The sequence below is a fragment of the Talpa europaea genome (genome assembly GCF_964194135.1).
Source record: "Talpa europaea genome assembly, chromosome: X".
Classification (NCBI taxonomy): domain Eukaryota; kingdom Metazoa; phylum Chordata; class Mammalia; order Eulipotyphla; family Talpidae; genus Talpa; species Talpa europaea.
Window position 1 is genome coordinate 75,298,940 of NC_140081.1, and position 15,710 is coordinate 75,314,649.

Sequence of the window (15,710 nt, forward strand, 5' to 3'; positions counted from 1 at the left end):
AGTGACTCTACCAATCTCAGGTCTCAAGTGTGACCCTACTCTGACTCCACAGGGCAAGGATTCAGCTTCTGGAGACTGAGAGAGTCATCTGACCTGTTAAAATTCGGGAGGTGCCCTCACACCCCCACCTTTTGAAACCAAGGAGATAGCCCTGATGATCTCTGAATTGACTTTGGGCCCATCTTCCCTTGTCTTGAAAAATATCTCACTTTTCATAGCTGAATGGCTCTATGGACTTGTCCTGTAAAATTTAACAAGTTTGACATTTTTCCTTCATTTTTTCCTGTATTCTCTTTCAGTTTAAATTGGCTGCTTTCCTGCTGGGGTGACTAAGTCCAAGGCTCACAGCCATACTAATGTCCTTATCAAAAGGTTACTTGGCCACACCTTTAGTGTTCTCTTCTGGACATACTTTCATTCTTTTTTTTTTTTTTTGCAATATGGATATTACTGAAATTGTTTCCAAATTGTGAATTTTTGCTTCACTGTTAATTAACAAATCCCTCTTCAAGTCATATTGATCTTTTTGAATTTTACTACGAGCATTCAAGACAGCCAAGATGCTCCTTCAACATTTTTGCTTAGAAATAGCTTTAGCCAAATACCCAATTTCATCACACAAAAGTTCTACCTTCTATAAAACACCAGGACATGAACACAATTCAGTCAAGCTCGTTGCCACTTTTTAACAGTTTTGCATAAAGATGTTGAGACATCATCAGAATGGCCTTGACCACCCACATTTCTACCAATATCCCGTTCATGACCACTTAGACATTCTCTGAGAAGATTGAAGCTTTCTCTACAGCTCTTTTTATCTTCTGAGCCCTCACTTGAATCACCCTTAATGGATCATTCATGGAAATATAGGCTTTTTTTAGCATATACCTTCAAAATGTTTCAGCCTCCAATCATTATCCAATTTCAAAACCACTTTCACATTTTTAGGTATTTGTTACAGAGGAACCCCATTTCCAATACCAAAAATCTGTGTTAGCCAGGTTAGTCAGATTAGTGTTCTCCAGTGACACAGAACCAGTAGGAGATTTATAATATGAATTGGCTCATGCAATTATGGAAGCCAAGAAGTCCATGGTCTGCTATCTGTAAGTTGAAGAACCAGGAAAGCTGGTGGTATAATTGGGTCTGAGTTTGACAATCCCAGAACCAGAAGCTTTGCTATCTGTCTGATGGTAAAAAAACATAAAAGTCTCAGGTCAAAGAGAGAGAGAAGATATTCACCTTCCTTCACCTTTTTGTTCTATTTGGTCCCTCAGTGGAGGGTGGATCTCTTTATCAATCTACTGAACTAAATGCTAATCTCTTCCAGTAACACTTCCACATGCATATGTCAATATATTAACTTTAGACTTAAGTATACTGGGCTGTCAAAGTGAAAATTCTATGCTTCTCCCATTACCCCATCCATGCTTTCTAGAATCAAGTAAGGAATTACTGACTTTCCAAGGCCTCCTAGGTTCAGTCCTGATAAGTGAACAGCTAGATTCAATAGCTGAGCTAATTTCTGCAGGTGCCATAGCTTCCTCCTCTTTCCTACTTCTGAGGGTATCCCGGCTGCCACATATGAAACTATCTTCCAGTCTTATTCTCTCCAAAGGGTTGGTTTCTTCCCCTGACCTCCATATTAGTTAATAATAGCTGAGAGGTAATGACCTCTTCCCCTGAAGTTAAGTTAGCCCCTTGCCCCAGGGAGGGACAGTGACAAAATCCTTGGCATACTGCTTGGAAAGGTCTCTGACTCATGATCAAAGGGATTAGACTAAGAAGGAGACCGAGCTAATGATTAAAGAGAGAGTTAGAGATAATGTTTCCTTGCTTCTATTCCTAGCAGTACTGTACTAGCACAGGATTGGTTCAAATTAACATCTGACTTTCTGTCTGTGAAACTAGGGAGACCAATCTGTTTGGGCTCACAAAATACTTGGAAAAAAAATGTATTTGTTGATACCATAAGAGTGACTGACCAGAGAAGTCTGAGAATTTTTATAAATAAAATAACCACCAATCTACTTGTAAACACCATGCCATTCCACAGCATCATTCCTTTTTTTAGCTATTTTTTTAAGAACAGATTATTTGTGTCAACGGAGCAGATACAGGCTTTGCTGGAAAGGGAAGGAGTGAAAGTGAGTTGCAAGAGGCCTTACCTTCTAGGTTCTCATAATCTTATTGGAGAGAAATAATATTCAGCGAGGAGGAGTAGCAAATCAGTGAAACATCTCTCACTTACAGTGCATGATCGTTTTTTTATATGCCAGAAGTAATGTGACCTTTGAAGAAAGAAAGGAAAGTTTTTGTAGCTAATTAATTGTGGAAAATAAGAGCCCTGTGGAGGTTCCTTAAAACTGAGGGCCAACAGATTTGCTCTCAAACACTCTTTGGTAGCTGTGTTTTCTCTTAAAGAATGGCTTTGTTAATGTCAACTGGGATCTGTTCTTTCGAGTCCTCAGCAGATTTCAGAAGCCTTATTTCCCTAATCCTCCTTTCTATCACCAGAGTTGCTGCCCGTCCTGGAAAGTAATAGGACTCCACTCCTTGGACAGTATTTGATGTCCTAGCTAGTCTACAAGTTTAGATTGACTTTTCACCTAGTTAGGGCCCAAGACTAGTTTGACTCCATCAAGGAAAAGTGTTAAGAGATATGATCCTACATGGACAGTTTCTCTTAGGGAAACAGCACAGATCAAATGAGGAAAATAAGAATAATCCTCTCCTCCATATGTTATGCTTTCCTGGTGACCAATAATTTTTTATTTGTTTAATGTCTATCTTCCCAACTAAAGACAAGTTCCATGAGGGTGGAAACCATGCCTTTTTCACTCCCTTCTATATCCACAGCACAATTTCTTACATATAATACATTCTATAAATATTTGTTAAATGAATGAAGAATGAATGAAGTGGGAATTAAATCCTGGCAGGATGCAGATGGAAACTAGCAAGTGAGTGAGAAAAGGTGAATAGAAATAAACTGAGGTTTTCCTTGGGAGTCATGGAATGACTGCAGGAACCAAACAGGAAGTGTGGAGTCATAAATCCTTCTAGTAACACTGATGAGAAAGTAACAGTGAGATGAATGAAACTAACATCTGTTGAGATTTTTTTTTTAGGTGCCTGATGCCTTAACAAGTATCAATTCACTTAATCTTCACAACTCTATGAGGTTGGTATGTTACAATCCATATTTTACAGATGAAAAATAAAGAAGGAAAAACATGGGGTGGTTTCATTTATAGGAGGAATGTAGAGAAACCAAATAAGGGATCAACAAAAACAGTAATTACAATAAATTAAAAATCAAAATCAGCAGGCAACTATAAATCGGAGACATTCTGCAGGGGAGGAGGAGGGAGAAGGATCAAAATGGGTGGGAAGAGCACAAGAGGCTAGGATGATGGTGCATGGGTGAACTGATGGTGGGAATTTCACAGGGACTACACCTGAGAAATATATAAAATAAATATATAAAATACAAAAAAATATAGTATACAGGGCCTCCCTGGTGGCACAGCGGTTGAGCGCTGGACTGCAAAGCTCTGCAGCGCCGGTTTCATCCCCGGCTGCCAGGCGAGGGTCCCACATGGCATGCAGATCTCCTGCCGCCTGCTGCTCCCCTCAGCAGTGTACTTCATCAAACTGCCTGTTCTGCTCTCCTCTCTGGCTCTGGTGAATTCTCTCACCCTCCGGTGCTTCTGGCTGTACCCAGTGCTTGTGTAAATAAATAAATCTTAAAAAATAATAAAAATACATGTAGTATATAAAATAAATAATAAAAAAAGGAAAAACAACACTCAAAGAGGTTAGACAGCTTGTTCATGATCACCACTGTCAATTTCCCATGCTTCTAAATGCCTTGCGAGCAGAGACACTGACTTTTCCATGCATATTTATATAGTGAATAGTTTTGCTTTCCCTCTGGAGCAAAGGGAAGTCGTATTTACTGTCTATCCTAAAAGATTCAGATTCATTAAGCTCAGGCTTGCTCTCCTGTAACACAACCCACAGCGTGTGCAGGTGTCACCTGACTCTTTTTCAGTAGCTCCTATGAGACCTGAATGCACCAGAAAGGGAACTTGCACCAGAAAATGCTTATACTTGGCTACTATTATTGCTGTGAGAAAGTCCCTGATCTCTGACCCAGGAAGTTTCATGTCTTCTGCCAGCATCCATGAAAATGTGGCAGGCTAACTTGTTAGCTTACATGTAAGATAAAATCTTAGAACCTTCACAAGTCTTAACAGTCACACAATTGGACAATTTCAGAGCTAGGAATTGAACCCATGTCTGTTTGACTTCAGAGCCCACACTCTTTTCCCAGGCTGGTGCTGCTTCCTGAGCTGTGTTTGGGGTGTTTGCTGCACCATGTAATGTTGTTCCTCCATGCGCTTCTCCCATCACTGGAACTGATCTTACTTCTCAAATTGGATGATTTGGTGTCCCATTAAGCAGAGAAGTTTAAATTATCTGATTGTCTCTCCTTCTGTCTCTTAGGTTAATGAAGGTCCTTAATCTGTCATCTTATCTTTTTTGGCCCACTTTCCTGGGTCTATGGTTCTTGCAATAGTCAAGCTATTGTCAGGTACTTTCAAAACAATGGACAGTAATTGCCAAAGGACTCAACAACTAGAGCACTATAGGTACTTCAGAAGTAACCAGCAAGTTTTAATTTCGCTCTTTGGGGCATCCTTGTCAAACTCTACATCAATAGGCAACAAGGTGGTAGCTGAGGATGTGTACTATGGTAGTATTTCAAGATCACATTTGCTATATATTTCTAATCCCAAAATTAATTGTATAATATGGTTTCAGTAGCAATTTCTAGTCTCAGGAATCCCAAGGATCCCTTTTGTTCATATACGTCTTTTTCACTCATTATTTGCCATCTCTTTTTATCTTCAACAACATTGGGATATTAGACTATTATTACTATCATGCTCTCTGTCCACTAAAGCTGGAACAACAGACACCAGTATAGGGTTGGAGAGAGAAAAAAATAGAAGGCTGTGGAAGAGCGAGGTCATTCCCACTTATGTCCCAGAGGACTGCAGTACCAAACGGCTTCATGAATAGTCTAGCACTTCCACCAAAGTGATTACCTGCTATTCTCATAATAGATCTTTGGGGAAATTGAGATCCAAAGAGTTTGAATGACTAACTAGTCCAACATAATACTGTGTATTTACAGCAGACTAACGGCTAGAATTCTTCTCCCTATCCTGTTCACTCGGTGAGTTCAGAGAGTGCTCTGGTTTCAAGCAGGTAAAGGAAGAGTAACATTAGGATTTTGACAGCTTCTGGTCATCCTGTCTGGAAACAGAATCTCAAGAGGCAAAGGGTAGGGCAAAGTCAATGTCAAGTCATGTCATGCTTCCTTCCGCAAAGGCAGGATGGAAGGATGACATGAGCATTGGTGTACTGCAAAGACCTGGGGACTGGGAATCCTAGAGTTTCACTTTTTCTTTCACCTCCCTACATCCAAACTCTGCAGTATGGAGGTGTCTTTTGGCTGAGATGGTAGCCTTTCCTCACTGGAGTTCAACCAATTGGTTGATCCCCATGACTAAATGGCCCACTGGCAGAGTTTTGAGCAGTGGACAAAATCTCCCCACAGCTTTTCCCCTCCCTGGCCCTTTCCAGCAGCTGTTGCTCTCTTCTGAACAAGGGATGATTGTTTAACTTCTGGTCTCCTGGGCACAGATTTACCATGCTGGACTCTGCTTGGGTTGAAGCCAGAGATGGTGGGAAAAGCAGTTTAGAAAAGGATAATCCAAGTTGGGATTTCCAACATCCTGAACCAAGCAAAAAGGACTTAAGATAGGAAAGAGGCATATGGGACAATGGCATCTATAAGATAGGGAGGATCTTGAGAAAGCGGGTTCAAGGGTTCTTTTCTTGACTTGTATCTGCTTGAAGAGGTAAGAGTCAGGGAAACAATTAACTTATTTCCTTCCTGCCAGCTCCTCTGGCAGCAGCAAAATGCCCTAGAGGCAATTTCTTTGTTAGTTTGGGCATTAGGAGTCCTCCAAGAAGTTTAAGAACTGGGAAACTCATGGAAGGTGCATTAATTTAATCCTTTTGTCATAGATAACAGAGGTTCAAGTAGGATACCTCAAGAAAAGAAAAATTATGATGAGGCTACACACGGCCTAGAAAGCAAACAAGATTCCAAAGCAGCCAGGGACATCGGTATCTTGTTCTCCTCCTCTTGCATAGTGTCCCTGCTTCCCTCTGTAAGTCTGCTCTAGCCTCCTGTTGCCACTGACTGGAAAATTCTCTTCATAGTCTATAGGCACAGTTCTGCAGAAAGCTGGTTTAATTACTATCGCTTGTTACTATCAATTCTATCAGGCAGAGCTCTTTGTGCCTGGTTACCTTATCTATTCACCAAATTGTGGGGCCCCTTATGTTTCAACTAGCCGTATTTGCTCTCCCAAACAGGAGGCAGTGAACAGAGTATTGGACCTGGCAAAGCCAATGCTAACAAGCCTGGTACAGAGGACTTCCCTCTTGGTGATGATTCGCCTATGAGAAATTCAGCTACACCTGAGAGAGGGCAGTTCTTTGTATACAGAAAATAGGTGACTATCACATCTGCGTTTCCAGATTCATGGTCCTTGAATCTCTGCATTAGTTCTTCTTAGTGTTTTTTAAATCTTCCAGCTTCTGGGTTCGAGTTTAGACCTATATAATCAACATTTTGGAGTGGGGATTAAATAATCTGTATAGTTAGCAAGCTCTTCACATATCTTTGAACACTAAAGTTAAGAACTTCAGCTCTATATTTCTGCATCTCCACTTAAGTCGTGGCCTCTTTCTGCAAAGTTCTTTCCCTGTTATCTCTCCTTGACAAAATCCTGTTTCCTCCCAAGCTCAGCTATAGCTACTTTCATAAAGTTTCCTATGATTTCATGGCTCCTTAATGCCAACTATCTCCTATTGTTATAGGGTAGGGGATCTTAGGATATAAGAACCTGAGTGCACTCATACAACTCAACAACAAGAAAACAAATAATGCAATCAAAAATTAGGGAAAATAGTTATATAAATAGACACTTCTCCAAAGAAGACATACACATGGCCAACAGGCACATGAAAAATGCCCATAACTTATCAGGGAAATGCAAATCAAAACCTCCCACCCATGAGAAAGGTCCATACCAAAATGACTAGAAACAACATGTGTTGGTGAGAGTGTAGAAATAAAGGAATCCTTTTATCCAGTCAATAGGAACGTAGACTGGTCCAGTCTATATGTAAAACAGTATGGAAGTTTCTCAAAATATTAAAAATAGGGCCTCCCTGATGGCACAAGGGATTAAGTCTCAGTACTATCAAGCTATCTGCAGCCACTGCAGCACGAGTTCGATCCCCAGCAGCCAAGCAGATAACCACATGGCGCAGCAGACCTCTCCTGTCTCACCCACTCCTCTCAGCAGTATATTTTGGTCATTCCACCTGCTCTGCTCCCCACTCTGTCTCTGGTGAATCCTCTCACTTCCCTGTACTACTGGTCTACACCCCAGCTCTTGAATGCATAAGTAAAATAAATCTCTAAAAATATTAAAAATAGATATACCATATGATCCAGCAATTTCATTCCTAGGTATCTACCCAAAGAATGCAAACATATTCATCCAAAGGGATACATGCACTCCTTTGTTCACTGCAGCACTATTTATAATAGCCTAGGTGCGGAAACAATCCAAGTGTCCAATGAGGATAAAGAAGATGTGAGATAGATAGATAGATAGATAGATAGATAGATAGATAGATAGATAGATAGATAAACAGAGACTGACGGACACATACATACAATACAATGCTATTCAACTATAAAAAAGGATGAACCTTTGACATTTGTGAGATGGATGCAACTGGAGGGGATTATGCTATGTAAAATAAGTCAGAAGGAGAAAGACAAATACTGGATAGTTTCACTCATATGTGGACTATAAAGAAACAAAAGGAACAAACTAAACCAAAACAAACCTAGAATCTCTGACTGCAAAATTGACTCCACCAGAGGAGGAGAGTGAGGATTGGTAGTAAAGTGAGGAGGGGGCCCAACGGACTATGATGGAAGATTATGGGTGATTTTGTGGTGGGTGTGGTGTGATTACATACATTTGAGGAGGTGCAAAATCACACCCCTAAATCATATACAGTGTTATAAACCAATGTTCCCTCAGTAAACATAACTGAAAATTTTAAAATAAGAACTTGGGTGCCAGGGAGTATTGGGGATATGAGAAGGCACATCTGGGATGGAGCTGAAAGGATTTACATTTGACCCCTCGACTTTTGGGGTAAAATTTGAAAGTAAACTAGAATGAATACCAGCATCCCTAGCAATTGTTAACATCTTAGATTTGTACACGTGCTCCTTCTCTATGCACACATGCACATATATGTACTACAAACATGTATGTATTTGACTACACCATTTGAAATTAAATCACAGATATCACATCACTTGGCAATGAAACACTCCAGCATGTATCTCCTAAGAAAAAGCATTCTCTCATTTTCTTGCATACTCATAATCCTCACATCCAAGAAAATGAGAGATTACCCAAATTCAAACCCATATTAAAATTTCTCAATCTCCAAAACAAGCTGTTTATACTGATATACAATTCAATCAAGGATCATGACTTTCATCTGGATCCTAGAACAGTAACCTTTAGCTTCTGTCCATCCTCCCCCACCCCAATCCGGCACCCCGCCCCCTTCAGTGATATTGATAGTTTTGAAGAGTCCAGGTCAGTTGTCTTATATACAGTCTGGACTTGTCTGATTTCTTCCCCCTCATGATAGATTCACAGTAAAAATTTGGGGCAAGAATGCTACAGAAATAATGTTTCTCGTGTCACCTCAGGAGAGTCACATGCCATTGGTTTGCTACTGGTAATGCGAAATTTGATCATTTATTTAAGGTGGTGTCTTCCAGAACCTTTCAGTGGAAAGGTGCATTTATTTCTTTGAAATTAATGCGTAATCTGTGGAGTAATCAGAACATGCATACTGAACAGTCTTTTATGGTAATTCTTTTTTTTAAAAGATTTATTTATTTATGCATACTAGAGCTGGGGTACAGGCCAGAGCTGTGGGGGGTGAGAGGATTCACCAGAGACAGAGTGGGGAAAAGAACAGGCAGATTGACCGAAGTACACTGCTGAGGGGAGCAGCGGGCGAGTCAGTAGAGGTCTGCTGCGCCATGTGGGTGTCTCCCTGGCTGGCCGGTAATCAAACTCGTGCTGCAGAGGCTGCGGATTGCTTCATTGGTTGCATCTTAACCCTTGTGCCACCAGGGAGGCCCCTCTTCTGGTGATTTTTGAGTGCAATGAAATCTGAATCACTGTTCTTCATGGTGTGATATGAGTGAAGGTCATCAACAACCTTATCTAATCTTTAAATACTGACTTAGCCCAGACTTAGTTTGCCTACCTTTATCATTCTCCAGCAACTCCACCTCCAAATACCCTCTCCCTCTTGCCTAGGTCAAAACCCTTAGCAAGAAAGACATTAGCAGGTCAGACGGGGGCACTGCCTCCAACCTGATGGGACTTGCTCCTTGTACCAACCAGGTTATTGGTCTTGGGAAGAAGAAATCTTGAGAAAAGATAGGTATTTTTGTTTTGCTTGCTTTGTTTGTTTGAGAGTGGGAAAACCTCCACCTGATTATATTTTGGACAGAATTTCTAATGGAGGGTGGATCTAAGGATCACTGCTCCCATTTCCACATTGAATAACTGACAGACATGCAAAAGCAGTTTCCCTCCCTGTTCTGTTTTCCCCTGCCCATACTGCTAGATTAAAATTCTTTTTTTTATTAAAGATTTCTTTATTTATGCATACAAGAGCTGGGGTACAGGCCAGAGGTATGGGGGGTGAGAGGACTCACCAGAGATTGAGTGGGGAACAGAACAGGCAGACAGACTGAAATACACTGCTGAGGGGAGCAGCGGGCAAGTTAGGAGAGGTCTGCTGCGCCAGGTCCCTGGCCAGCTGGGGATTGAACTCGTGCTGCCGAGGCTGCAGATTGCTTCATAGTGCGATACTTAACCACTTGCGCCATCAGGGAGGCCCTAGATTAAAATTCTATTGCTGTCTTGACAAAGAAGAGTCCAGAGAAATCATGTGTTCTGGGAGTTACTTTACTAACAATATCCATTAAGGTGCATAATAACACTAGTAATAGTAATAATCACCTTTACTGAGTGAACTAAGTCAAGGAGTTTCTATAAATTACACATCTGATCCTTACATGAATCCAGTGATTTTACAGATGGGAAAATTGAGGCTCAGAGAGGTACAGCAACTTCCCCAAGATTACACAGCTATTAAGAGTGGGAACTGGACTTAGATTCCGTTCAAGTATAGAGCCCAATGCCTTTAAACAATATGCTGTATTCCAAATGAGCAATCATTCTACCCAACTTCAGAATTTTCTTCTGGAAAGTTCCAGGCTCACAGCATTCCTGAGAGTGAGAAAGCAGGGACACTGAACTTATTCTCTTTCAAGGTGGAGAGATGGTGCAACAGAGAAATCAATTGGCATTCCTGTGGTCTTACAGCAAGTGAGTAACTGAGCAGGGCTGTTGATGGAGAGACCTTAAGCTCTTGCTTATGAATTTGATTTTGATTTAAGAGGCAGCTGAGAGCCACTGTGATTTCTGACTGGTGCTCGCTGAATCCAGAATGGGTTCAGGTTGGATTAATATCACTGTCCTTTGTGTGGGGAAATGCTGCTGGCTTGATAATAAACAGGTTTGCTGGGTTTGCTGGAAAGACCAATGTCGCCTAACAGCTGCTTCTGTGCTTGGCACATTTGATTAACTGTGTTTAGGTTTACGGCTCTCTGTCCAGTCTGTTGCAAGAAATGCTACCTCTTAGATTCCAGTCAGCACAAGAATACGTCCCACCCCCATCCTACACCCTCCATTCCCAATAAACGGAGAAAAAGCCTTTGCAAAAGGGGCTCCATACTCGGGTAGCCCAGTTTCTCTGTAGTCTTCCACTTCTCTCATGAGAATTCTCAAACGTTGCAGTGAAATGAAAAAAAAAAAAAAAGAAATAAAAGCCTAAAAGCCAAGACTCTGCTGCTAGCAAGTCATGTGTAATTTGGGGGTTTATTGCACAATTTATCTTTAGTTTCAGGTTGGTCATTTCTTAGCGACAGAGGTGTCAGGAAAATATCTCTGCACCTGTTGCAAAATGTTAACTATGGCTGGCATAGACACAGACAAACACATATAGAGTATCATCCCAATTTTAGCATATGTGCTGTTGAAGCAAGCACATGTACATATAAAGTATCATCCAAGTTTAGCATATGTGCTGATAAAAATTAAACAGCTTCCTACATAGACATGGAAAATTTCAAAGTTGGAAGAGTCCTTAGAGGTCATGTAGCAAAGCCTTCTAGCTGCTCCAGCCCCTGGCATGCTCAGAACATCTCTGGACTGAGCTACCAAAGTATGGGCAGCTCCAATGACAAGTTGCTCATCTGCTCTCAGAAGCAGCTGGTCTCTGTGCCCAGTTTTTTAAAAACAAAGGTCTTTTCCAAAAAAGGTGAAATCCATCCTCCTGGTACTTTCTAGCCTTTGGGGGCTGCTTCCTCCCTCCAGAGTCACTCAAAACACTCAAAACACTCAAAACAGGGGATCTCCTTTTCCACCTAGACCAGACCTCTGCCCCAGAGGGAGTGAAACTTCCAACACCACACTTCCCGGCGAGGACCTCCATACAATAACTCAGCTCCCCCTCTGACTGCTCCCTTCCCATTGCCTGTGTCTCCACGGTTCATCCTCCCAGCTGGTTCTGACCAACCTTTACTGCTCTGCTCCTCCCCACCCACCAAGCAAGCATGTGGCTACTTGCAGGCTGGGCATCTGAGGGCCCCAGTACAAGGCCATCGCACTGCTGGCCAGAAGCCATTTGATGTAGCAGGTTAGCAAGTGGTTAGAGAGGTGCACTGGGTTTCTGAGAGGTACCAATCTAGCTGAGGAAGAAATAGGCTCTAACTTAATAATCTGCTCATCACACACAGTAAGAGACACCCTGACTTATTCAAAGACACCGTGGGCGGTGCGGAGGATGAATAAGCATGATTCACTGCCACTCTGGCACCCGGGGCACGAAGAATAATAAAACCCAAAGAATTGTAGCCGCCTGAGTAGTAAATTAAGAGATCTGGGGCTCAGCTAGACTCTAGACATCAATGTTACCATGGCAATAAAGGGCCCCAGCGTTCAGCAGCTATTATAGAGCAGACATCTAATAAGCTAGCCTATGTCACAGCCAAAGCCCAAGGGGCTAGCAAAGAAGACCAATTAGCATATCCATTCATTAGGGGCTTCTGCACACTTCTTCTCTTAATTCCAATTAGTTGTTTGTTTGAACCAACGCCTCTTGCCTGCATTATACTCATTAGTGCCTTTTAGCCACTGGAAATAGGCTTGAATCTCCATAAGGACCTCACAATTTCCCAAGCCTCCAGTTTTTCCCCTAGGGGTCTAGGCTTATACGGTCACAAACCCATGGCCCTCAGTCCCTCGAAATGAAAGCATCTCTCACTGTACAACTGTACTCGACAGATGGAAAGTCTGCTTCGGAATGTGATGCGCTAAGGGTTCTTCCTGGAACCCAGCGAAGTAGAGATCTAGGGTTGTTATCTGGACCATTCAGATCAAGGAAACAAACCCTCTGTCCTTAGCCAGTGCTGGCCACGCCTGCTGGCCTCAGAGACTAGTTATTCGGGAGGGGGAACTTTGGGCACTGGGGACCATACTGGCATCATCCAAGCTGGGTAGTAGCTATTACAGCTTGAAGGACTGCCCTTCAAGGTCCAGCCCAAATCCTGCCTATTCCGGGAAGCCTTCCCTGATCTTTGCAGTCCCAGATGAGATTCCCCTCCTCCATTCACTTCAAAGGTGACAGAACTGGGCAGCATTCACAGGCAGCCTACATTGCCCTGGATATTCAATAGCTATGGCTTCAGAGTATACAAGGTCACTGATGCTGGAAGGGACTAGGGTTCTAGAGAGCACTCGGTGGTGCCTGGGGACCCCAATGGCAAACAACTCTTCAGCTCTACTACACACCACCTCCCAGAGATTCCCTGAAGACTCAGCCAGTCACTGGGAGGGGAAGTGCACAACTGCTCTTTGATGGCTCTGGGACACACTCCCCCCTCCCACACACAGACCAACAGTTGTGGAAACGGCCCACAAGAACAGATGCCAGAAAGCAGCTCATCTCATGGTAGAGACATAGATTCTCTGAAAAGTGTGGTCATATCTTCTTCCCTTTGGGAACAAAGGGACCCAATCATTAAGATTGTTTCTATTCCGGGCCTCCCCGGTGGCACAGTGGTTGAGCGCTGGGTTGCGAAGCTGCCCGCGGCCTCTGCGGCGCTGGTTCGATCCTCGGCTGCTCCCCGGCCACTGGAGGAGGGTCCCACGTGGCACACAGACCTCTCCTGCTGCCCGCTGCTCCCCTCAGCGGTGTGCTTCGGTCCTTCTGCCTGCTCTGCTCCTCTCACCCTCCTGCGCTTCTGACTGCGCCCAGTGCATGTATAAACAAAACAAACAGATAAAGAAATAAAACATGCCTCTATAAAAAAAAAAAAAAAAAAAAGATTGTTTCTATTCCCCATCAGCAACTATGTGGTTTTACCCAAGCAGCAATCCAGAAAGGGAGCTAAGAAAAGCAGTTGCTGACACCTGTGCCCAAAGATGGGACAAGTTTTGCAGACTTGGATCACTTGCCTTTGAATTTGCTGTAAAATTCAAAGCTTTTCCTTTCTCCCCCTCTCTTGCTTCTGTAGCCATTGCTTTACAAGCACCCCACTGGCCATTTCTGGCTCCAGCGTGCTGTACTCTTAAGCAGACTGCTTTTTTCCCCAAAATTGGCAGAAAGGGCTCCTCCTAGCTAGAGTCTTTTGAGTATGAACTCATATAGATTCTGCTATGAGATTTTGAGACCCTATGAGATTTTGTTATTTTACCCCACCCAACAGCTGAAGGCAGCCTGGGTTATAGACAAAATGCATTTGCGAATATGTAAGTATATAACAAACTTAAATTGACCCAGAATGCTAGGGAATGAGAGGTTCTAGAAACAGAATATTTTGTTACCTGCGGTCAAAGTTCTCCACATCCCTTTTTGACCTCCCACTTCTGATTTCTTTTTTCTAGCTTTACTGATAAATAATTGACATATAATGTGTAAATTTATGGTGTAAATGTGATAATTTGATATATTTACATATTACAAAACGATTACCACCATAGAGTTAGATAATACCCCAGTGATGTCACATCATTATAATTTCTTTTTATGGTGAAAACATGAACTGTCTTAGCAACTTTCAGTATGCAACACTGTATAGTCACCAGGCTCTGGGGATTAGATCCTCAGACGTTACTCCTCTTCTCACTGGAAGCTTGTGCTCTTTAACCAACACCCCCCCCCCCATTTCCTTCACCTCCAAACTCTTGGCAACTACCATTCTATTCTGTTTCCATGAGTTCGGCTTTTTTAGATTCCACATGTAAATGATACAACACAGTATTTGTCTTTATCTGATTTATTTCACTTAGCATTCATTGCCTTCAAACGCTATCCATGTTGTTGCAAATGGTAGGGTTTCCTTCTTGTGACTGAATTATATTCATGTGTCTGTGTGTGTGCGCATGTGCATGCATGCACTTGTGTGTGTGTTTCTATATCCTGATTATTATGAATAATGCTGTCCTCTACTCCAAGTTTTTGAAAGCTTGATAGTAAAACTGTATGCTCTTTTGTGTCCAAGTAAGACAAGGCCAATTAGTCTAGCATTTGTTTGGTTTTTTAAAGTTTCCAAGGGCTCCAGGGCTCACATACTTAACATCAGGAATCAAACAGAAGACTCAAGTGGAGAAAGTGTAAGAAACAGACTTTAATATCTACTGAGACCAGGTTGTCCTCTGGAATATATTTTGCTTCTATTAAAATCCAAAGAGAGAAATTAGGTGTTTTTGTTTGCTTGTTTGTTGTCAGTGGCCTTTTTCTCTTCAAACAAGGGTATGGGGGGGTGGGGGGAGAGGACTCTGTTAAGAAAGAGTCTCAATTAGTAATGTTCTAGTAAATGGAGTTCTTATTTGAAATTAGCTACTATTGAAATTGTCTTTATCAGAAGAGCCTAGACTTGGAATTAGAAATAATCAATCTAAGCTATTGTGCTGTTTTTCTTGGTTATGAATAAGCTCAGAATGTCAGTATCTGCAACATTCTCAGCCACCTGGGTGTAAGGGGAGGTGATTTGTGAAGGAGGTATCACAAACTCCACTCAAGCTCCACTGGGGTGGCCCAAACAGACCAAAAACACTATCCAATATCCTTGGCTATTTCTACTAATTTTTCTCTTGCTGGATCCCGCATCAGCTTCAGGAGTTATATATGTCTGGGAAACTGACACTGCAAAGTTCTGGCTTGTTCCCTGCCCTGATGCTAAGGGATAAATATAGATCTCAACCACTACAGAAATTTGGCCAGGATTCCAAAGGGTGTGTGTGAGGGGCAGTGACCGATGGGGCCATTCTGGCATGTGGGCTAGAAGAGCCTTCTTTATGTCCAAGACCCTCTTTGGGGTGGGGAGGGGTAAAGCAAAAGTCTGGCCTCTAAAATCAGAATGCATAGTCCAC